Consider the following 24854-nt stretch of genomic DNA (forward strand, 5'->3'; position numbering starts at 1 on the left):
GCTTGGCTGTGCGATCTGCTAGATCATTACCTTGGGAAATAATGTCAGTAACTTTCGTATGTGCTTTGCATTTCATAATAGCAATGGATGTCGGTAAATGTATTGCATCTAACAGAGCTTGAATAAGGAAACCATGCTGAATTTTGGTTCCATGAGAAGTCATGAAACCTCTCTCCTGCCAGAGCACTCCAAAGTCGTGAACGACTCCAAATGCGTATCGTGAATCTGTGTAAATATTAACTTTCTTTTCCTTGGCGTGTATACAAGCTTGTGTCAGAGCAACTAGCTCTGCTGCTTGAGCGGACAGAGTGTCAATGCGGTGTGTCTCAATAACTTCAGTGTCAGTAGTCACTGCATACGCGGCAACTAAATCTCCTGTACTAGTTCTCATGCATGACCCATCCACATAAAGTGTCAGGTCGGGATCTAGTAACGGAATGTCTGTCAGGTCTTGTCTTGGCTTTGTCGTAATGTTGACTACTTCCACACAGTCATGTGGGTCAGGATTCGAAGTAACTGATGGTAACAGTGTAGCAGGGTTCAGGACGTTGCAGCGTCTGATTTCTATGTGTGGCTGGAACAGTGTCAATTCATAACCCGTTAAACGTGCAATTGTCAAGTGCTGTGTTTGTGTTCTATTTAAAAGAACTTCCACGGAGTGTGGAACTTGTACTGTCAGGGAGTGTCCTAAAACTATGGAATCACTTTGTCTGATAGCTAGTGCTGTGGCTGCAACTGACTTGAGGCACGCAGGCAACGCCTGGGCGACTGGATCTAATATGCTAGAAAAATAAGCACAGGGCTTGTATTGTCCTGCTTGATCTTGTGTGAGAACAGATAATGCTGTACCTTCACGTTCTGTGACGAAAAGTGTAAAAGGCTTACTGTAGTTCGGTGTCGCTAGAACTGGAGCTTGGCATAGGGCTTTCTTTAACTCATTGAAACTAAGTGTATGTTCAGATGTCCAAGGGAGGACAGTCGATGCGGCTGCCTCCTGTGTCGTTAACTGTATCAGTGGCTTGGCTAGAAATGCATACTGAGGAATCCATTGTCTGCAATAAGAAGTAAGGCCGATAAAAGCACGTACCTCCTTCTGGGTCTTGGGCTGAGGAAGACTCGCTATTAACTGAATACGGTCTGGTGTCAACTGCCTACCCCTCTTGGACAGTAAGTGTCCTAAGTATACCACTTGCTGGACACAGAATTGAAGCTTCGAAGGGGACACCTTGTGCCCCATCTCGGCTAGGAAATACAAGACTGTAAGGGATGCTCGCTCGCAAGCACGTTCAGAACGGGCTGTGATCAATAAATCATCGACATACTGGAGCAGGGCAGTGTCAGTTGGCATGTGAATATTGTCTAGTTGTCTCTTAAGTGCTTGACTGTAAATACTAGGGCTTTCTGTGAAACCTTGAGGAGCTCGTGTAAACATATAGCTCCTTCCATTTAAACAAAATCCGAAAAGAAACTGGCTGTCTGGATGGATGGGAACACTAAAAAATGCATTCTTAAGATCGATTACTGTAAAGAACATGGCTTCGGAATCAATGGCTGTCAATAGGGAAGAGATATCTGGGACAACTGGGTACTGAGGAATAATACATTTGTTAAGTTCTCGTAAATCAATCACTAATCGATATACTGGGGGTGCATTTGGATCAGTACGTTTCATGACTGGAATGATCGGAGAATTACATACATTGGAGTCAGTTTCTACAACCACTCCTTGAGCGATGAGCTCGTCAATAATTTTGGATAAGGCTGCTACAGCCTCAGGTGGCAATCTATACTGCCTGATTCGTGGTAACACTACACCTGGTTTGAGAGTCACACGATGGGGTGTGATTTGCATGTAACCTACATCAGTTGGACCTTGCGCCCATAAATGCTGCGGAACATTAGACAGTCTTGGATCAAAATCTCGTAACACATAGTGACCATTGAAGTCACGTAGGAACAATCGTATTCCCTCTGGGGAACAACATATAACTGCACCTAACTCTTTCAGTGTTTTAATACCTAATAGGTTTTCTGGACATGACTTAGTAAGTAACAGATCAGTAGTACGGGACAATGGACCTACTTCTAGAGTAACTGGCTTTGAAATCTCATTCACGATAGGTTTTCCTGAAAATCCAAGGGAAACATTTCTTGAGCCTGAGAGCGGAGCCCCTGGAACTTCGGCATGACTAATTGTGGTCCTACTTGCCCCTGTATCAATCAAAAACTTTCTGTCTTTCCCTAATACTTGACTGTGAACATAGGGACCTTCTTGATCTACAGGTATCTCGATGAGAGGCAAGCCTACCTCCCTCTCTAGGCTGTTTCATGAATACTGCTGATACTCTGGATACTCAGACTGTGCATACTGGTACATCTGTGATGTAACATGCTGTGTTGCAGCAATAGGCTGCGGTGCTGTAACTGTCTGTGGTGCATTCTGTGACTGAGGAGTCTGTGAAACTTGTTCTTGTCTAGGCGGACGTGGTCTTTCTTTAGTCTTACCAGTAGCTATGTTATGTTTCAGAACTGTACACTCGTTTATGAAATGACCTGGCTGTTTACAATAATTGCAGTTCCCTTTAACGGGTGCTGCAGGATGACTGGCTTGATTCGGACCCCTCTTCTGACTGTCTTGAGGAACAGATTGTGCAACTAGTACTTTCATTTTCGTGTCTTTCATACGTTTTCTTTCGTGTTCTTGCTCTTCCCTGATTCTATTCTGGTGGTACTGGAGCATCTGGAGCATCTGGGACGGAGTATTAGCTTGCCAGGTGCTTTCGACTTTCAAAACTCGATTTTTAATTTGTGGGCTTGAATTCTCGACTAATTTAGTAACAAAAAGGTGAGGGTATGACTCACTACTTGTCTTGAGACCACTGTTGATACTAAAACATTTTTCAAATCTAGAATAAAAATCACTAATATCCTCGTCTTGCTTCTGTTTACAGGCTGAGATTGCATCCCAGTCTTCTTTTCTAGTTGTCAATAATCTGGGTAGAACTTGAATCAATAATTCTGGTAATTCTTTACATTTCTCTCCTAGACCGGTACCTGGTACTCGTGCCTTGTCTTCGGCTTCTAGAACTGCCCAATCGATCTTTTTCTCTCCCACCTCCCATTCTTTTTCCTTTAGCTTTTCATACACCCCTGCGGGCAGCAGAACCTTTAACATTTTAATGATATCTGGGTAAGTGTATTCTCCCATACGGAGCATGTCTTTTAATTCTCTATGGAACCCTGCTGGATCTTTGTCATGACAGGGAATTAATTTCTTCATCTCGAGGAGTTCCATCTTTGTAATCGGGGTGTAAACAAACACTCGTTGCATTTCACCGTCCTCTGTCTTAACTGGATGCACTTCTCGTAACGGATTCTGTCTTTCTATGTAAAATGGTTTACTTTCTGGGGGTGAGACATGAACAAAATGCGGGTTCAGAAACGTTCTATATTTGTGGCGCTGTTCTAGAATGACACTAATTAAATCGGTACCTAAACCTCTCCATCTGTACTGGAGTAACTCGTTCAGGATATCATGTAACGGGCCTGGATCAGAATGTTGACCCTCATACAGAGTAATGAGGTGCTGAATCATATACATACCCACCAGTCGCTGCTCGGCTGGGGGCATTTTCAGAAACATTTGTGCCACTATTTCGTCTGGAAAAGTGGTAGAATCAGTAATCCATCGGACTGCTGATCGGGCTAGTTCTTGTTCATGCATGGTACTTAACTCACTGTAACCGATTCGTGATTTCAGAATGTGATCGGTAGCTTGGAATACTTGTTCTAGGGAACCTTGTTCTGGTGCTGAATGATGGGAAATTGGCTTGTGTTCTAGACGTAAATGGCGATCTGGAAATCTAGGTTTTCCTACATACGCTATTCTGGCGGTATTCTCATCGTCTTCTTCTTCAGGATCAGAGGTACTTTCTTTCTCGCTTACTTGTGCTGCTTTACGCTGTTCGTGTATCTTTATTATCTCTCTACGGATTTTCTTGTACATACTTTCCATGGCACCAATGGTATTGTGCTTACCCTCGGCTATATTATCACTCCACTTTGTTAGAGTTTTCATTTCTTCCGGGTCTTTAGACGGATGATCCTGTTCTCTTATTAGACAGTTAATTAAGAACTTTAATATCATGCGCTGAATCTCGGCTTTCCTTTGAGACATGGCATCACTAATACTTTGTGGGTCATCCCCTGTACGGATGAAACGATATATCCTGTCTAGATCTTCTTTCATATTCGGCAGGGTGACTAGATACTCGGTCACTCTCCTTACGCGTACGGAATATAAAACCATATTAAACTCGCCTGGAACTGGGTCATAGACACATTCGCCAAGGGTTTGCCTGATCTCTGCAACAGACTTATTATTTTTAGGAGTACGCTGTGATGCTTGAGCATGTAATTCGAGTGCTGATAAACGCTTGTATGGCGGCGGGGTTTGAGGAAGACCTCCTTCTGCAGCCCCTATACTAGAATCATCAACTGATGCTTTTCGTCCTGGCAGGGTGGGTAATTGTAACGTGGGCTGGACTTGTATGGCGGGCTGCCCCGGGGGGGCTGTTAAGGGCACCCCGGTGTCTGGGGGAGTAGGAATTACCTGATTTATAGGGACTGGCGGAGCGCGGACAGGATTTACATATTCAGGGATTGTGTCGTCCAAATAGGACGAGATGAAAATATCAGCTGCGGTCGGTTTGTGACGTAGCTTGGTCGGAACTAACGGTGGCGGGAAATTACTAGATGCCTCCGGGGTCGCTTTTGGCAAGCCCTCGGCAAGAAGAGGATACATACCCTTAATGAGGGCATGCCTCTGTCTGTCTGACTGTTCGGCTTTGACTTGTTCACCTATCTCGATTAATTCTTTTTCTTGGGCTCGCTCTTGGGATTCTCTACTTAGTTCTGACTTTCTGATTTCTTTTTCGGTTCTTTTATGAGCTTCTTTGCGCCATAACTCGATGGCATCTTTCTGTGACTGTCTGGCTTTCTTTTTCCATAATGCTTCTTCTACTCGCATGATGCATTCGGCATCCCATGTACCCGATACGGGCCATCTATACTTTTCTTCTAACTGTTTGGTATACTCTACCCATAAATCTAGATACAATATGGCACTTATGCCATGTTTCTGATACATAAAGTGACCTGGACTGTCCCTGGGCGGGACGGGAACTGCTGCTTCCAGCAGACCCTTTCTAGTTTTTAACTGACGTAACTTGGAAAATATGGGCATGACTGAACTGTAATCTGGACACAATACAATACACAATGAACACGATACTTATACCCCATTCATACCACGACATTAAAATACATGAAAAACATTTAAAAATAACAGCTCGAACAGAATACTACCTGGAAATACTGAGAACAGGACACATAAATTTTCTCGAGAACAGAAACTGACTAGAACAGAAACTAGATGCACTGCTGAAACAGTACGAAACTTACCGGTCTCGTAAAGAGACACGTCAGGACCCGCATCCACCGAAGTGGACACTTCGTTTGTGGGACTGTGTACCACCAACCCACAGACCAGAGTCAATTAAATTGACCCTGTCTAGATACCACCCCAGTAACGGTACTCACCGGGCAGCAAGAACGGAAGGCCTCAGACTGGACTGGACTGCTACGACGACGGACGACGAACTTCGGACTTCAGTTACGGGTGGACCTCCGGATACCTCGGACCTTGGACTCTTGGCTTGGGCTCTGGTCGGGACTCGCCGCGTTCCTCCACCGTCTCGTCTGGATGCTGGACCGCCTCCTCCGTCTCCTCCGTGGGCCTGAGGGATACTTGAGCAGAAATATCTGCCACTGCGCAGAAGAGTTCCGTCACGACTGCAGAGGGTCAGGGGGTCGGCGTGGCTTCACCGACGCGTGGGGAAAGGGCAAGTCCCTGTTCGGGCGCCATTATGTGGTAAATAAATAAATAATACCCTATTTTTGACTAGACATATATCATAACAGATAGCTCAATAAATAAGAGTCAAGATTCGAGGTAGTAGGAGTTTTGCAGGTTTAATACAGCATAAGGACAGGAACAGGACAACCTGCATGGGAATAGGATGACAGGGCCCAGCAGCTGCTGGGGCTGGATCTGGGATGAGCGCGCTGACTTTTAATTACAATACATGAGCATATATACATAACGCAAACACATAGCATTACATTGCAGTAGGCGTAGCAGTGGGTGGAGCAGAAGGCGTGACGCGTAGCTGTCGCGAAAGATAAGGGGGAAAAGTAGGTGTAACTGGGCGTATACATAGACATGTGATGCAAACGTAACGGAATATGTCATGAATGGGGCGGAAACCATGGAGGGGGCTACCTGAGGAGCCGGGACCTCTAACCTAGTGGTGCGCGCAAACTGGCAATGACGTGTTACTAGGAGAAGCTGGGGGCTATGAACTCTGTACTAGGAGCAGAGACTGAAGTCTGGAGGGTCGGAGCGACATGTACCTAAACAGTATCTAGTATCTGATGTTTAGAGAACATGTTGATATAAACTAGAAGTCAAGAGAGGAAAGGCTAACTTGATTCTAAGACTGGACCATGCATTATTCTACATGTAGTGCGTGATGAAGAATATGAAGAATATGAAATGACCATTAAATGCAGTATTTCTCTAACGTGGAGACGTGAAGGCTAGACAATGACGGAAACTATTGATGCAGTTCAGTAGCTTAGGAATGCAGAGAAGGAGGACTGAACTGATAACTGGAATCATAACATACTCTTGGCAGACTCAGAGACTGAGCCAGGCTGGGCCGGGCACTGCGAGGCAGGAAGTAAGTGAAGGGTCGAGGATACAGGTGGGGGCTGTATCGCTCCTCAGCGAGGTTTCAGGAGACAGGAGCTGAATCTGATGTCCAGGCCCTTTTGAGGCCTAGAAACGGGGACTTTATAATAGAATAACGTGCACACTGAGAAACGTGGCAACATAACTTTACATAGGCCTGACACTCATATTACTCACGAGAACTGGGAAATGACATACCAGAGGTGGACACAACTATAATTGCGTCTTGAATCGGACATGGGGAATACATATGCATATTTAATCATGCACACATAACATATGATGGATGACACGTAGGGACACAGAACATGGCAAAATTTACTTTTCCACAGGAAGGAGAGTCAGAAGCAGGCGTATCCATCCCTTGAGGGAGGCGGGTGGGGGGTGAGTGGAGCACAGGCAAAGGAAGCAGGTGTGCAGCATTCTTTGAACAGGACAAGGGGATTTCATAGGTGGATGTTTTGGAAGGGGAAGTGAGAGAGAGAGATTGGGGAATGGAATGAGGTCAGTGAGAGAAATGGGGAAAAATGAAGCAAGGTATGGGATGTTGGGGTGAAAGCTCGGTGAGAATTGTTGGATGAAGAAGGGGATGACCTATCACAGATGTTTTACGTTATGTTAATGTTGTTTCAAAGTTCACTAACTGTTTTCGCAACCCTGTCCAAATAAAATGGCCTTTTACGCTTATGGTGGTAAGGCGTGTGATTATTTCATGAACTGCAAGGCCTAAAATCCGGGCGCATGTTGGACTGCGAGGAGGCAGACAACGACTATGTAGCAGTGCCCACCAACCCAGATGAATCCCCGCTAACCCATCAGTGAAGGAACTACAGAAGGAAGCCCATCGACGCAGATGAATCCCGCTAACCCATCAGTAAAGGAACTACAGAGGGAATGCCATTCAGAGACCCTCTTCCTGCCTTGTCTCTGAGGGGCTAGAGCACCAAGGAGCAGATCAGGGGGCCTAGTGGTGGCTATGATTCACTGAGGGCGCCTGGACCAACAGACGTGCCACCTGGCTGGCTGTGGAGCGGACCGAGCACTGGGGAGCTAACAGGCGACAGCTGAGCATGAATCAAGGCCCGGAGGAGTCACCTCTTCTTCAACCTAGTGGTAAGAGGGGGTGGGCCTCTTTAACACGGTCACTGATAAAACCTGAGGGGGTTGTCCCAGCAAATCAACCCGCTGAAACCACTTGATGAACTGAACCCTCACCCTCATAACAGGGTCCACAGCAGTGCCCAAGGCAATACAAGGAGGTCCTGCCTCGAGCACTTCTAGAATTCTGCCCCAGCAACAACAGCGGCCTCACCAGCCCTCCTCTGTGCTCACACCTAGCACCACACACAGGACGGTACCTCAATTTGGGAAGGTGCTCCACAACTGGGGATCCCCGAATGGAGACACATGCCCCACTGGAGACAATCTACCCATGACCATGTACAGTTCCCCAGCACACCAATTGGATAACTGGCATGTCAGGGCTGACAACCCGCCATTCCCGAGCCGTCCCACGTCAGATGTCAAGAGTTGAGGAGTCAGTGTCGGTCGAGAACACCATCAAGCCTTGGCAACTGCAAACAACGTGGCAAGCGAAGAAGTTGCAGTGTCGGGACCAGCAAGGTCCAGGTGACTCACCACAAGCAGGAGAGTCAGGGCAGGCCCTGAGCAATCAGGTGAGCCCACAGAAATCAAGGAAGACCCTCAACAGGAACCACAGGCTGGAGGCACTGGAGTCACGAGAGGAACTCGAGCAGCTCACCAAAGATGCAGCACCACAGTGCAAGTGATGGGGTGAGGATGAAGATCTTGGTCACAGGAGATGCTTGAGGTGGGAGCTACTCGCTGCCCAAAGATCTTGATTTAAGGAAGCCAACAAGCCTTTGCAACAGCAAGTCGACGCAGTGCACAGAGGTTTGGTTCCTGCGGCTCTAACGAGGGATAGTGGCCTCAAACTTGGTGAGAGGACAGGGCAGTCCTCCAGGGATGTGAAGAACCATCTCCTGTGTTGCTGAGCCTTTCATACTCCGTGGGAGCCCAGGATCAGCAGACCGGTCAGCTTAGTTGCAATGCCTGCAGATGCAGGGAAGTGACTCCTTCACTTCAAGGGGGATTCCTTCAGGTGTCTTGGATGCCCGCAGGCCTTGGAAGGTTCCTGTATGAAGCACAGGCAAGGATGTTGCAGCAGACTAGCAGGGCGACGAGATCCGGAGCAGCAAGAGTCATCCCAGTTGCACCCTTGATGCCCAGAGCGAAGTCCAGAGTGCCCAGACGGTCAAAGTAGAAGTGGTGTTGTTGAAATGAATCTTGTCTCATGAAGAATCTAGGGACCCACACTCAGGTAAGCCCTTAAGGACCCTAAGGAAAGGGTTGGGACGATTCAGGGTTCCCTAACAGGGGAGGGGACGGACAGTGGGGAGGATACTCCCATGTCCTTTGTCCAGTTTTGCATCAGAGCGGGAGCCAACGGCTCCCTGAGCTGGTTTGAACTGGACTATACAAGGAGGGAACTGTGCCCTTCAAGCAGACTGAGTGGTGCTGGCAAGCACTCCCAACCGGTCCCAATGCACTAAACCCTGTTTGGGAGGTGGTCACACCTCCCTGTGACTAACACGGAGTCGACCGACGCCACCTATCGACGTGCAGGGGTACTCCTGACAAAAAAGTTCTGCGGATCCAGTCTGTCGCCTGGAGGTAATTCTCAGGTAAGGAATCTATAACTCATTGTCTCTTTCAGATATATCAATTTAGGGGAAAAAGCACAGAGACTGGGGTCCTAATTAGCAGGATCCCAGTCAGACTAGTCTGAAACAGCTTAGCGCCAGGCAATGAGTGGGGGTAACCATAAAAGCAGATCCTACTTTCCTGCATCCTCCATTTGAAGAGATGTAGCCTCTCCCTGGCCGGAAGGCCAAACAAGAAATGAGCGCAAAAGGCAAGCTTCGAAGGAGAAGCTGCCTTTAAAGGGCAGATGGTGGCACACACCTGGGAGGCTGCTCTTTTCTTGCAGACAGGTTGGAGGACAGAGGGAAAGCAGTTGCCAAACCATTTTATCAGTGGGCTTGTAGCCCCAGGTAGCCACACATCTGGGGGAGCTCCATGCACGGAGAGAAGGGTTCTGCCATCTTCGGAATAGGGAGAATACTGCTTTCTGGGCTAGTAAGATTCCACACTTCATAGGGAGTCATCATTAAGAAGGAAGGGACTTCGAAGCCCAGTAGGCTAGTAGTCACCACAAATCCCAAGGGCACAACTTGGGCATAAAAGTGGCATCCCTAGCACCCATACCTTAGATCACATCCGTACTGAGGAGTGGACTGAAGGAGTTGCTTCTTTACCCTGGACTCAGCAAAGAGAGGCTTCAGCAAAGCTGGACTGCACCAGTTGCTCCTTGGGCTGGAAAAGAGAGGAGAGTGTGTGTGGTGCCCTGCTTGCAGAACCATCGTCCCTGAGCCTCAAATAGAAGAAGTAACTCCAAGAGTCAGTAGCCTTACTTGGCCGCCCAGAATGCCTCTCTGCCGCTGACTGGTGAAATAGCAACCTGGGAGGCCAAATACCGACCCTCAAAAGTTGCACCTGAGTCTGCTGGACCATCAAAGTCATCCTAGTGCAGGAATTATCACCAGTTAAAGGGAAGGTATAGTTTCTTACCTGTAATTCCATCTCTCCTAGGGGTATTTCCATGGTAGTCATAAGAGTTAAATAGTCCCGCCCTCTGCGGGGACCCCGGAGCACTTTATCCAATATAACTTCTTAAGTGCTGAAGTTTGCCTTTCTTCTGGAAGGCCTTGAAAAGTCAATTAAGAAAGTCATAATGCAGCCAAGGACAAGGCAACAGCGGCCAGAGTTCTTCATCTTGGAGTGGCAAAAGAACAGGTTGCAGTGAAATATGCGCCCAGTACCTAAATAATTTTGTATGGGCACAGAAAAAGAACCTTCACAACCCCTTTTGCCATGTGAGAAACAAAGATGAAGAAGTGCAAGGCAATGTAGCCCATAGGCTGCCATTATAATCAGAAGAAAAAAGGAGGCTGTGTCTTTAAGAGCACAGCGACCTCCAATATCCTATCATGCTCCGCCAGAGGCAGTTACCGCAATTTTTTATGAAGGCTGTTCTAGATGAGTAATAACGGAGTATGAAAATTGTCTGTCTGTCTACTCCATCGGGGAGGAGGGAGGGTTGCTTATGACTATCATGGAAATACCCCTATGAGAGAAGTGGACTTATAGGAAGGAAACTATTTCTTCTCTCATAGAGGATTTTCATGTATAGTCATAAGCGTTGAATAGAATAGCAAGCTCATCCACCCTGAAGCAGTTGTTAAAGTAGAAAAATATGCTTTAGCATTGTTTCACGTAAGTTATCATTTGCGGATCCATTTTGTGTAAGGGCGCCATTTTGTATCATGATCAAAACTAATCCTTTTGCCATTTCCGAGAAACGGCCTTCTCTAGGTTGTTTCTTCGGAGCAGAGATTTGCTACACTAATTAATGCACTGATCTAATTAGCGCATACCTTTTCTTTAGACGTAGGCCTCCTCCCACTTGTCTAGTGGTGGGTACAGGCAGAGTGATCTTGAATAGTAGATAATGTGTGCCCCGCTTCAGAATCGAAACGTACTCCTTTGTAATTAACTGTCCAGCTGCATCTCCTTGGAAAATTCCATGGTGGTCGTGCTTTCATTGGTTTCGAAGTGTACATAATGTATCGTTATGCTTGCTGATGTCAGTCCCTCTGCAGCACTCCTAGCGACTGGGCAGACAGGGCTCCGCTCTGAGTGTACTTTGAAGAATCTGGTATTGGTTTGTATTCTCTTCATTTGGTATGGAAGGCTGAGAGGTGGTTCTCTTCATTTGGTATCTGAAGAGTCGGCAGTGAAGAATCAGTTTGTTTGACCTGCATATATCCGGTGAGTTTGTTTTGGTTCTTTGTGGATATGGTAAAATTTTGGTTTGTATTTTGTATGGTCTAAGGTCTGTCTTTTGGATAAAAGCTTTTACAATGGCTTTGCTAGGCATAAATAACATACCATAACATGTGTATTTGTAAAGCGCACATTCACCACTACGCTAATCTTGGCGCTGAATAACAGATGTTTGTTGTTATCCAACTCAATGGTACTCATTTTATCGACCTCAGATGGATGAAAGGCTGAGTCGACCCGCCGTTATTTGAACCTGTGACCATGAGGTCGAACACAGGCCCCTGCAGTAGACGCCTAGATTCAGTAAGTTGTTTTCCTTCTGCTGTCGCTGTTGTTCTGCTGATGCTCTATTGAAAGAAGCTCATTCGGCGCCTCCAGAAGGCACTCCAAATGTTGATATGTATGTGAATCATGGTCTTGGCCCTATTATGTTTAGTACATTATGGCACAAATATACGAGAGACAATGCCAAGTTGCAGTGGCCATTGACGGGCACTTTTGATGAACAAAAGATTGAGTATTTACAAGAACAGTTGTTTAAGAGACGAAGTAGGCAGTCTATGTTTGATTCCCTCAGAAAAAGGCAGAAAGCAGCTAGACAGAAGCGATTGAAGGCAGAAAAAGAGGCCCGGAAAGAGAAAAAAAACAGACATTGACTTAGAAGGCTGTAGCAAATGACAGTGAAAAACAGGAAAAGGGTGTTGAATGTTAAGACAGGAGGTTTCGATTACACATTGATAAATCGTAAGTGGTTCAGGAAGAAGATGACGCTTTTGTGGAAGAATTGTTAGATACTCGACCCCACCTCCTATCTCCCACAAAGAATATATTCCACTGTTCAGGTGCCCTTGCAGCCACCTGTTACAGTTACTTCCGCTGTCTCTGTTCCTGTATCTACTACCATGGCTTTGGCTCCTCCTCTTCCTTCTGTTTCTTTGCCATCTGTGACAATTGTGACTGTTAGAACCCCTGCCACATCTATTGCCCCAGCATCCCTCTCGCCAGCTCTTTCTCCCACAACACAATTAGCGACAATAGTGCCTGTTACATCTGTTGCTTCTCCCACTATGGTTTTTCAACCTCTGATATTAGTAGGTAGTGGGACGCCTGTACGTGGATTTGAGGCTAGGAATTGGATGAAATTTAAGGAGCGTATGGGACCGTTAGTGTGATCTGATGTGGGAGATGATGAAAAACAGGTAATAGCCAATCAGGCTACACAGTGGGCCTGTAATGCTATTTATAGTGTAGAGGATGTGTGGGTGACTATGAGAGATTTTGAGCCCTTTATACAGCAGCATGCCCTTAAACACATGCACAACTTTAATTGGTCTTTTGCAACAGTGTTTTGAAGCAGAAGCACCTCATGTTTTATATGACATAAGAGATCGAGTGTATATTAGTGATTTGGGGCCAGAACAAGTTTTTGCTAATGTCACGACAATAATAGCTTATAGGGCAAGACTACATGTTCCAGACGGTGTCTCAGGTTCCAATGAGAGAGGATCATCCCATATATCATCCAGAATTGCCGGAATTAATGGATGGCCATAGTAATGTTACTCGAGCGGCAGTGACTGCCAGGTTTCAGGAGCAATGGGTTTATACTCCGTGGAAAATAAGTGAAGTTTTGTCTCTTAAGACTCATTTGCCTGACCCTAAGAAAAATCCTACTGCATATTATAAAGAATTGACGGAAGCTGCATCTTCCACTGTAATGACTCTTGCTGATATTGAAATGCTTTTTGGTTTATTGGTTCCGGTTGATATTTGGAGGCAGGTGCACACGCAAGATCATGTAGTGGAATTGGGATCAAATTAAAGCATGGGACCGGGAAAGAAAACCAGGTGATAAGCCCGAGGAGAAGTTTTAGCATTGCCAGGCCATATTATTACATATATGCATTCCCTTATTCTGCCAAGAAAAGTAGTCTGGGATAAACTGTTGGCTGGTCGACAAAATAAAGATGAGAGTGTGTCAGATTTTTTCACTCGGTTTGAAGGTACATTTTAGGATTACAGTGTGCAGGATTTGTCTATTGAGGGAGGTGTTCGGTTGTTTGTTAACCACTTGCGTGCGGCCGGAATTCCAGTGCTGTGCTGGACATTCCAATCGCGGGCGTGGTCGTAACGGAACCATTCCGTCATCAGCACAGCCCAACCGTGACTGATGACGGAATGGTTCCGTCACAAGCATCGAAGGGGTCAATAGATTTGTTTCTAATCTGCTTCCTAAAATTGTGACTAGATTGCAGGCCTCTAAAAGTACTTGGTCCACTTATTCCCCCTCTATTATTTTGAATATGGCACAGTATTATGAGCATAAGGATAATGAGAAAAAGAGAGGACAGAAAAGGTATAAGGATTTGAAGACGAAGGTGTTGTTACAGCAGGCTTTTAGAGGGAATAGCAGAGGACGTGGTGGTCCTGCCCGACAGTTTCCACGCACTAGTAGGCAGCCAAATACGATGCCCCTGGGTCCGATTCAGTGTGTAAGGAGGAGGGACATTGGCGTAGTAAGTGTCCTGTGCTTTTGCAGGAAGTGACGGTCCCTAGAAGACGAGGTTCTCGTGGACGGAGTCGTGGAGCTGGTGGGGCTGATAGGGCACAAAGTGCTGCAGCCTCACAGGTTTGTTCTGATATTAATTATTTTGATGACCTTCGGGACGGACAGTGTTATCATCATATGGAGGAAGTGATGGGGATGTCTTACAGCTAGGACAGCCAGGGACAGAGTGGGGGACCAGTTCAGATACCTGTAGACCAGCGTGGCCCTTATGTGACAGCGGAACTGCAAGGTTCGACGAAAGAACTTATGGTGGATAGAGGTGTGACGAAAAGTTCTGTTTCTCGAAATATGGTCCCGGGGCCGCTCTGTCTGGCCAGAATAACGTTTCGGTAGGTTTTTCTGGTGTACCGGTTGTAAGCCCCATTTCCAGACCCCTTTCATTGACTACTGGTCCTTTCACTGTAGATTCACAATTCTTGCTGATATCTAATTGGGGTGGAAATTTGATGGGTTTGGATTTGTTGATGAAATTGCATGGTACGATTTATTGTCCTCTGGCGGGTGTCTATATGACAATGGGTCCAGATATAGAAAGAGCTAAACAGTGTTTGTCCAAAGATGCGCCTCTTCCTGTTGAACTTGCTCATGTGCCACCCGGTCTGTGGGCGACAGGTGACACAGACGTGGGACTGCTGCAGATTCCACCAGTTTCAATACAGGTTAAGGATGGTGCTATTTTGCCTCGTATCCCTCAGTATAAAATACCACAGGCAGGAGAGCGAGCCTTGCTGCAAATTATACAGGATTTGATTAAGAAGGGAGTGGTTGAGGAGACGACTAACATATTTAATAGCCCTATTCTTCCAATTCTTAAACGGATGTCCTCAGGTTCCCTTGATAAACATGAAGATGTTTATCGTTTTGTGATTGATTTGCGCGGTTAATAAAATAGTGGTTCCCCAGTTTCCAGGAGTCCTCGACATTACTACTCTTTTGACAATGATTCCTTCTGCTAAATTCTTATCTGTCATTGATTTGAAAAATACGTTCTTCAGTATTCCTATTCATCCTCATAGCCGATATCTGTTTGGGTTCACCCAAGCTGGTAGGAGCTTTAGGTTCTGTCGAGCTCCTCAGGGCTATACAGAGGATCCAAGTGTTTATAGTCAGGCACTTAAAGGTCAGTTGGACTGCTTCCCACAGGTAATGTATTGGTGCAGTATGTCATTGACCTCCAAATTGCTTCCGATACCGAACAAGGTTGTAAAGACAGTACAGTTAAGTTATTGCTATATTTAGCTCAGCATGGACATAAAGTTTCTCTTTCTAAATTTCAGTATTGTCTACAGGACGTCACCTACTTAGTTCACCTACTGTCGAAGGAGGGTAGGAGATTGACCCTTGAGCGCATCAGTACCATTGTTAAAATGCCCATCCCACAGAATCAGAAACATGTGTGTGCTTTTATAGATATCACTTCCAATTTTCGGCAGTGGATACCTAACTACTCCTTACTAATCAAACCCTTACTTGCACTAACCACTAAAGATGTGCATGAACCCTTGCCTTGGATGCCTGAATGTCAGCAGTCTTTTGAGCAATTGAAAACTGAGCTTTGTTCAGCTCCAGTACTGGGCACCCCTGACTATAGCAAACCGTTTGTATTCTTCCTCCATGAGATGGCTGGTTTCGCGCTTTCTGTTTTAACACAAAAAGTTGGAGATAAGCAACGGCTGTGTGCTTATTTCTCTGCTGTTCTAGATCCTGTCACAAGTACCCTCCCAAGCTGTCTAAGAACGGTCATGGCTGTGCCCGCCTCGATAAGATAATCGGCTAGTCTCGTACTTGATACTGACCTCACAGTTATTGTACCTCATGCTCTGGATACACTTTTGAATAAGACAAAGACACAGCACCTCACCAGTGCAGGTCTGAGTGGCTATGAATTAACATTGTTCGCTAAACATATTACGTTCAAAAGATGTGCCACTCTGAATCCAGTCACGTTACTGCCCGTCCCTACTGAGACTGATGAAGTCGACAAACATGATTGCATCTTCCGGACAGAAGAAGAGACAAAAGGATGGGTAGACTTGACTGATGTTCCCTTATCTGACCCACATGGGGAACTATATGTCAAGGGATCTTGTTTTAAAATTACCAGATGGCACTACAACTGCTGTGTATGCCATCACCACGCCGCGTACAGTAGTTGAGATTTCACAAATTCCTTATCAGTCGACCCAAGCTGCTGACCTTGTTGCCTTAATACGAGCTTGTGAATTGAGTGAGGGACTGGTTGTCAATATTTATACTGACTGCCAGTACGCCTTTGGAGTCACACATAACTTTGGGAGACTCTGGGCAGAGAGTTTCTTACTTCGCATGGCACAAAAATTCAGCATGGGCATCTCATATTGAGGCTCTAGTCTGCTTTGACACTCCCTAAGAAATTAGCCATAGTAAGGTGTAGTGCCCACCAGAAAGTCACTGACAATGTAGGTAAAGGAAATGCTTTTGCAGATCAGATAGCTAAGGAAACAGCCCGGACAAAAATGAAAAGAATGTTTGTAGCAGGTCCTGCTAGGTGGGTGCCTGAAGCATATGTTCTACCTGTAGTCACAATGGCCCATGGCCCAGCCCATATTAGTGCTAAGGGTATTTGCAATTTGTTAGACCCTTTATAGCAGATTCATAACATTTCAAAAACAGCAGCACATTTAGTGAATTACTGCATGGTGTGCATGATGCACAATTCTGGAAAAGGTACCCCTACATCACCTGGCAATTTTGTCCCACCCACTTTCACTTTTGAGGTCCTTCAGATGGACTACGTAGAGTTGGACAGGTGCAATGATTTGAAGTATGTCTTGGTGCTTGTTTGTGCATTCAGTAAATGGGTTGAGGGGTTACAGACAGTTGAAAATACATTTCTACATTTCCTCCTGTCTGTACCTCAATCCACTGCTACTTTTTCAATTCACCAGAAATTAGGTGTTGGTTACGTGGCAGACAGGTTGAGGCAGACTCCGGTGCTTTGCTGGCTTAAAACCTGGCTTAACCCCCAATTAACACTGAACGATAAGATAATCAGGGATTGTGTCACCCTGGACCGAGCTAACAAAATTCCATGGTTAAACTATGTTAAGAATACTTTAACTAAGCTTGGACGTCGAGACTTATTCGATTCCCTGGATAAAGTAAGAAAAGATGATTTGGCATGGGTAAAAATACACTTACTGGATCGGATGAAGGTAGAGCGGGAGGAGATCGAATTAATGAAACCAACAGTTAAAATCCATTTTTTGCTAAAAACCACCCCGTGATTGAACCTTATCTGAGGATTGTCACGAAGCCGTTTCACCTCCTGCTCTCAACCAGATTTCGTTTTAATCTAATTAATTTTTTTCTGGGTCATTTGCAAGGTTGGAGCAGGACGTGTGATTCAGGTCTTTGTACCTGTGATAAATTTTTGATACATGATACAATTCATTTCATTATGTTTTGTGACCACTATAGCGATATCCGCAGGAGGTTCTTAGTCCCAATTTTAAAAGGGAAAGGTTTTATTCAGGCAAAACCCGCTTTACTGTACTTACAAATGCTTAATGACCCATGGGAGATTTTTAATATTGCAAGCTTTCTTGTTGCAGCTGTGAGACTTAGGAAAATTCGGCACCCTATGTTAGCATAAGAGTATTTGTAAAGTCCATGTTATTACTCTTTTACTACTTGCCTTATTACTAAATTATTTTATTGCAATGATGTACTGTTTTAATGGTTTAAACCACAGCCAATATTTTTATGCATCTTTATGAACTTTCTCTTATTCCCTCCATAATTTTCTCAAATCGCCCTATTATTGATGATTCGGTTATGATATTTTACTGTGTACTGTTTGTGTTTTTATTGTGTACTGTTTGTGTTTTATGTATTGTATTGCGATTTAATGCATGGTACTTTTATGGTTTTTAGTAACCGAATAAAGTGGTTTTGATAATGGGTTGAGGCTTATCCTACTAAAGGCAATACATCCATTACAACTGCAAAGGTACTTCTGAATGAGTTATTTCCTTGTTTCAGTTTGCCCTGTTTGATATAGAGTGATAACGGAAGTCATTTTAATGTCAAAGTGATCCAATTGATTTGTGATGGTTTAAGTATCAAGCAGAAGTTCCATGCTGCCAATCATCCACAGTCAGCAGGTTTAGTAGAGAAGTACAATGGTACTCTCAAACTGGCAAAAATTCAGGAACAACAGGGTTACAGTGTTCAGATGCTTTACCATTAGCTCTCTTGTCAACGAGAACGACAGCACATTCTAGGACAAGATTGTCACCGTACGAGGTTGTGTTTGGACGCCCGGCAAATGTCAGGGGCGTCCCGCACACTCTGCGGTTTTCATATATTGAGTACCCGTTGTTGATGGACTATCTTTGTCAGTTAACTGAAAGTGTGCGTTCTATTCACCAACAGGTCCGGAAAGCCCTGCTAGCTACACCAGAGGGGCCGGGATGCGATATTCAGCCTGGCAATTTTGTGTGGGTGACGAACTTCCAGCGGAAGAAGAGTTTGGAGCCACGGTGGAAGGGACAGGAGCAGGTCCTCCTATCAACACGCACAGCAGTCAAGACTGATGGCCGCAAGAACTGGATCCATGCGACTCATTGTCGCAGGGTGCCTCTGCCCTATGAACAGTGGACGAAAGATGGAGTAGGGGACTCCAAGTGTGAGGCGGTGACTCGATTTGTCCTCTTCAGCGACCTGGACCAAAACGAATGGGGAAAATTATGAAGTGCTGAATGCAGCAGTTCGTCTGGAAATATGGGCTATCAAGGAGCCCCTTTTCACTGATCCCTCTGTGCCTGGAGTCACTAGGTACAATCTGCACCCTCGGCTGAGAAACAGTGCACCAAAGGAGAAGTCAGATTAGTTAGGGATGGACTGTGTAAGTTGGAGGTTACTTGGCTATAGTACCAACGGAGTTAGTTCAGAGTGATGTGAGATTTCTGCACTGTTTGAACATTGGACAGGATAGATTGAAAGTATCCTTTTGGGGGTAGATTATCCTGGTCAACGTGGGAACCCGAGCTTAGGACAGAGCAAGCTCTACCGCCGGTGCTCAAGAGCACCAACGTTTTGATGGACAATAGGAGCCTGTACCAGTGAGGCTCTGACAGACAGTGGGAACTTGTATATTCCTCTTGCTGCCATTTTGCCCCTTTGCTTCATCATTTGCTATGCATCCCTTTGGCAGAACGGTTGCTGATGAAGAGCAGCCAGTAATTCCACCTCTTCACACACGTATATTTTGGTGTACCCCCAAAAAATATTATGTGCTGTTTTTGTGATTTTACTGCTATTGATTTTGGGTGGCGTGTCCTGGGTTTTGGAATGCAATCATGATGCACCGTCATGTACTAAACCTAAGGTTGTTTCTAAAATTTGTTAAAAAAGGACAGCCCGAGTAATGTATTTCTAGACACACACAAAAGATTTTTTGGAGAAGGTACAGCTTGTTATCCCAACAAATCCGTTACTAGTTTATGGACTGTTTACCCATTGTCACTTGTCAATTAAACGTATACTTGCCCAGCCCACTTCTTCGTAGAGGTAAGGGGTGAGTTTGGTATGGGGTATCCGGGCCCTTGTTTGTATTACAGAAAGCCATGAGGAAAAGGTATCCAGGGTGTAATAATAACACGTATTGTGATAACTTGTACATGAGAGAGCAGAACATCACCTATTGGGCTGGCATTAACAAGATTTAACGGTTATGCGAAAAGTTGGTTATTATCCCGAATGTTGTCCGAAAGTAAATAGTACTGATGCATTTTTGTATGTCAATTGATCTGGAATAATATCGTTCAAAAAACAATGTCTCAAGTGAAGAAGAAGGATCCGAGTACTTTTGAAATGAACACCAGATATGCTCCTGTAGACTATCAAGGTCCATTTTATGCACACCCAGGATTTTATTTTCTGTCTAATGGTACTTATTCAAATGTTTATAATAGTAATGATGATGTTGCTTTAGCAATGGTACTCCCTCTGGGCGTGCCTTGCAAGTATAGTAAGCCAAATGTAAGGTGGGTTAAAAGAACCTTAACTGCAGAGTTTTGTGATGGAATAACAAATTTGGAAAGCAAAACACACAAGATGATGGACGGAATGTTGCACATTGGCAAAACATTAACCCTCAGTCACAGATCTGGGTTTAATCCATCGTTATTTTGCTTACCACGCCACCTCAGTTCAGACATGGCAATATGCAAATCAGTCTTGACCCTGTGCCTCATGGGAACAGTCCAGCTCGAACTGCCAAGCCATGTCTTCCCTGGACCGGAATCAAGCATCCGAGGACCGGTTTCTGGCTATCAGCCGTCATCAGCCAGGATAGCTTGACTCCAGTGGCGTAGTGAGCACGGGACCCATGTCTGGGCATACCCTTCTCACATAGGGCGAACAGCAAAACACACAAGATAATGGACTGAATGTTATTTTGCTCACCACGCTATCCAAGTTCAGACATGGCCATAGTGTGCGAATGCCTTCTGGTTTCAAAACTTGCACGTCGTGTGGGCGTCTTATGTCGGCGACGGACCTTCATCGTATTTGTATGTAGGGTTTGGGGGAGGATCACGGCACCACTGATTGTGAGGCGTGTCAACAGTTGAAACCGAAGTCGCGGCAGGAGCGCGCATGAAACTTCTATTGGCTTCGGCAGACGGCTTCAGATACGGCCGTGGTCGTCGTCCGATTTCACAAGAGCGTCGCTCCCCGGTGGGTGTCGCAGTTTGTCCCCGGGGGCTGGTGTTCGGCCTTCCAGGGGCGTGGACTCTCCGCGGGTGATGTGTCCCCACGTGTCGTCCTCCTATCCACGTTTCCCGGTGAGGGGGCATCGAGAGTCCAGATGGAGACATACGTGCCGGCTTTGCAGGCCTCGCTGGCGTCTCCACCTCCTTCCCTTCCTGGGGCGTTGGCAGATTCCTTGCCTCGGGCGGGGCCCGGCCCCGGCGCTGACTGGTTCGGATCCAGGCTTGGAGGATGTGGAGCTGTTGGGGTGCAGCCCCTCTGGGGTCCCTCCTTCGCCCCATGGTGCCTCTGCCTTGCAGCAAACTCCCGCGTGAGACCCTGTGGTGTCGCGGGAGGTCACCGGAGCTCGGTCGATGGAGGTCCCCGAGCCCCGCTCGGCCTTCTGGGCAGGCGAAGGCCCGTCCAAGGTTGAGCTGACGCCGTCCAGGCGCCGGTGTCTGCTTCAGGCAGCACCACAAGGATCAGTGACCTCTTCTCGTCCCGCTCTGGGCCGAGGTGGGGTGAGGACTCCTCGTCCTCCTCCGGGCCTTTCTCGTTCCTCCCGGCAGGCGGCTGCCTTGTCGGAGGGTGAGTGGGAGGTTGAGTCGTCTCTGGCGCCACCACATGGGTTGCCGGACCGCCTCCGCAGTATTCTGGGCCAAGGCTGGCGGAGAACTTTGGGTCACTCCCCCGGTCCCTCTCGTCCCTCCACGCAGCCGGCTGCCTCGGCGGAGGTCGAGTTGTTGCCGTTCCGGCACCGCCCTTTGGCCACTTCGGCTCTGGCCCCATTCCCAGTCACAGATCTGGGTTTAATCCATAGTTATTTTGCTCACCACGCCACCCCAGTTCAGACATGGCCATATGCAAATCAGTCTTGACCCTGTGCCTCATGGGAACAGTCCAGCCAGAACTGCCAAGCCATGTCTTCCCTGGATCGGAATCAAGCATCCTAGGACCGGTTTCTGGCTATCAGCCGTCATCAGCCAGGATAGCTTGACTCCAGTGGCGTAGTGAGCACGGGCCCCACTTCTGGGCATACCCTTCCCACATAGGACGAACAGCAAAACACACAACATGATGGACGGAATGTTGCACATTGGCAAAACAATCACCCCAGTCACAGATCTGGGTTTAATCCACCATAATTTTTTTGCATACCACGCCACCCCAGTTCAGACATGGCCATATATATGTAAATCAATCTTGACCCTGTGCCGCATGGGAACAGTCCAGCCCGAACTGCCGAGCCATGTCTACCCTGGACGTTGACATCACCACCCAATTGGAAAGTATGCGGATACATTCCGAGCAGACTAGATATGCTGTTGATTTCATTCTAGCTACGAGTGGTGGTGTGTGCGCTGTAGTAGGACGCAAGGTGTGTAGTCGGGATCACTAATATGGAAAAGAACATTACCCAACACATTTCAGATATCCTAGAAAATGTTAAAGGGATGGAGAGTGGGAACTGGAGTTGGTCACTTCTGGTAGTTGGAGTTGGATCTTGACAAGGTGATTGACTTCATTGTGATTTTGATTTCTTGTTGTGTCCTGGTCCAGTGCCTCCTTTTATGTTGCTCTTATAGCACCACCCTTCGCACCCCTAAGAGAATATTGATTCATGATACTAATGCAACAATTATGATTCAAAAGGAAGTAGAAGACCTCATGCAAATAGATGAGGGTGTTTTTTAGACTTCTTCCCTCCTTACTGCCTCCCTTCCTGAAGCTATGGAGTGCTCCTAAAACAATGTATTCATGACTTATTGAATTATATGTCTTTTTGCTATTATACAAAATGTTTAGCTCATGCTAAAAGGAGGGCCTGTTAGAATAGAAAAATATGCTTTAGCATTGTTTTATGTAAGTTAGCATTTGCAGCGCCATTTTGTGTAAAGACGCCATTTTGTATCATGATCAAAACTAATCCTTTTGCCATTTTTGAGAAACTGCCTTCTCTAGGTTATGTTTCTTCGGAGCTGAGTTTTGCTACACTAATGAATGCACTGTTCTCATTAGTGCATACTGCTCCTTTAGACGTAGGCCTTCTCCCACTTGTCTAGTGGTGGGTACAGGCAGAGTGACCTTGATTAGTAGACAATGTGTGCCCGGCCTCAGAATAGAAAGGTACTCCTTTGTGATTTACTGTCCAGCTGCATCTCCTTGGAAAATTACATGGTGGGGGTGCTTTCATTGGTTTCGAAGCGTACATAATGTATTGTTATGCTTGCTGATGTCAGTCCCTCTGCAGCACTCCTAGCGACTGGACAGACAGGGCTCCGCTCTGAGTGTACTTTAAATAAACTGTTATTGGTTCTAATTCTCGTCGGAGCCACAGAAACTGAACCCCTGTGCATAGTGTCACGTTGGCTTCCTTCCACCAAGATCTTCGGGCTCCAAGAAGCCTCAATCTCAAAAATCTCCAGTGACCAAGATCTTTGTCCTCACCGCATCACCTGCATCTTTGGTGATCTACTCGAGGTCCTCTCGTCACTCCAGTGCCTCCGGCCTGTGGGTCCTCTTGAGGGTCATCTTTTGAATTCTTTGGGCTCCCCTGATTGCTCAGGCCTGCCCTGATTCTCCTGCTTGTGGTGAGTTTCCTAGACCTTGCTGATCTCGACATAGTACCTTCTTCGACTTCTACATTGGTTGCAGTTGCCAAGGCTTGTCGGTGCTCCCGACGGCCACGACCCCTCAACTCTCGACATCCGACATGGGACAGCTCATATCCGGCTCCTGGCCATCCTGGTCCACGCAGCTGCAGTTTCAAGGTCACCTCCAGCTTCCCTGCAAAACCTGGCATCATTGGGCATTCATCTTCCGTGCCTCCTGGTCACGCCTGAGTGGCATATACTCTGTCCCCTCTGCTTGCAGGTACTTCTCTTCTTGAATCCACCTTTAGGTTCCACTGGATACTTTCACCTTCTCCAGCAGAGGCATCTTCCTGAAGTCCTCCATTGAAACGACAGCAGTTTCCGACGCCACTTCACACCTATGCAACTGGCTTCCCTGGTGTAGGTATCCTGGTTCCTAGGGTATCCACGGGTGGGGTGGCTCTGCAACCTTCTGTCTTCCACTGGGTTTCTTCAGGGCCCTGGGGAAGGATCCTTCTACTTTAAAATTGCAACCGCGACTTACCAATTGACTTGCATTGATCCTGCGGTCGTGTTTCCACTCTGCACACGGCCTCCGCGGGGCTCCTGGTTACTTACCATGTGTGGATCCATGGATCCCCGGCACTTCTACATCTTCTGGGTATAGTCTTGACTCGAGTTGTGGTTCGCATACCACTATTTTAGAACATGATTTGGTCTACCCCTGGGGACCACTGCGTATTTTGTGCTACCTACCTGTTTCTGTTGAAAAGTATTGTATGCATTATGTATATCTCCGGCTAGGAGATACCTGTATGTGTTAGTGAGAGTCTTATAATAAATACATATTTTTATAAATACACTGTGTGGTTCTTTTTCATTTAATCTATACCTACAAGATTTTGTTCTGGTAAAACAAGCTGCTTTACACTCCTTCTCGGCTAAGCCTGAAGGCTGCTCTCCACAGCTACCACTTAGAGAGCTTTCTAATGTTGTCTTAGACCATTAAAATCACCATAAGGGTTATCTGGGTTGGTGCAAGGTGCCCACTTACATAAGTGTACACATGAAGGAAGGTTGAAACCCATTGAGTGCCAGGTGAACCACACAGAGTTCCAGGGGGTTGATATGGTATGTCTGTTTTTAAAGGACTAAGTTATGTGTATTTTCAGGTGATCCATGTGGGCTTCCCACTGCAGCAGAGAGGCAGTCGTCA

General features: G+C 46.3%; 1 protein-coding gene and 1 long non-coding RNA gene across 2 annotated transcripts in view; one reads left to right on the forward strand and one right to left on the reverse strand.

The window, feature by feature from the left end:
• The window catches only part of LOC144799833 (uncharacterized), a 90455-nt gene extending 70318 nt beyond the window's left edge, over positions 1-20137 (forward strand). The window contains exons 2-3 of the long non-coding RNA XR_013603883.1: positions 11956-12043; positions 18726-20137. This is a non-coding gene — a long non-coding RNA (uncharacterized LOC144799833). The remainder of the gene's footprint in view (positions 1-11955; positions 12044-18725) is intronic.
• The window catches only part of FANCA (FA complementation group A), a 674778-nt gene that overhangs the window by 107614 nt on the left and 542310 nt on the right, over positions 1-24854 (reverse strand). The window lies entirely within an intron of this gene.

The sequence above is a fragment of the Lissotriton helveticus genome, chromosome 12 (assembly GCF_964261635.1).
Source record: "Lissotriton helveticus chromosome 12, aLisHel1.1, whole genome shotgun sequence".
In the NCBI taxonomy this organism is placed as follows: Eukaryota; Metazoa; Chordata; class Amphibia; order Caudata; family Salamandridae; genus Lissotriton; species Lissotriton helveticus.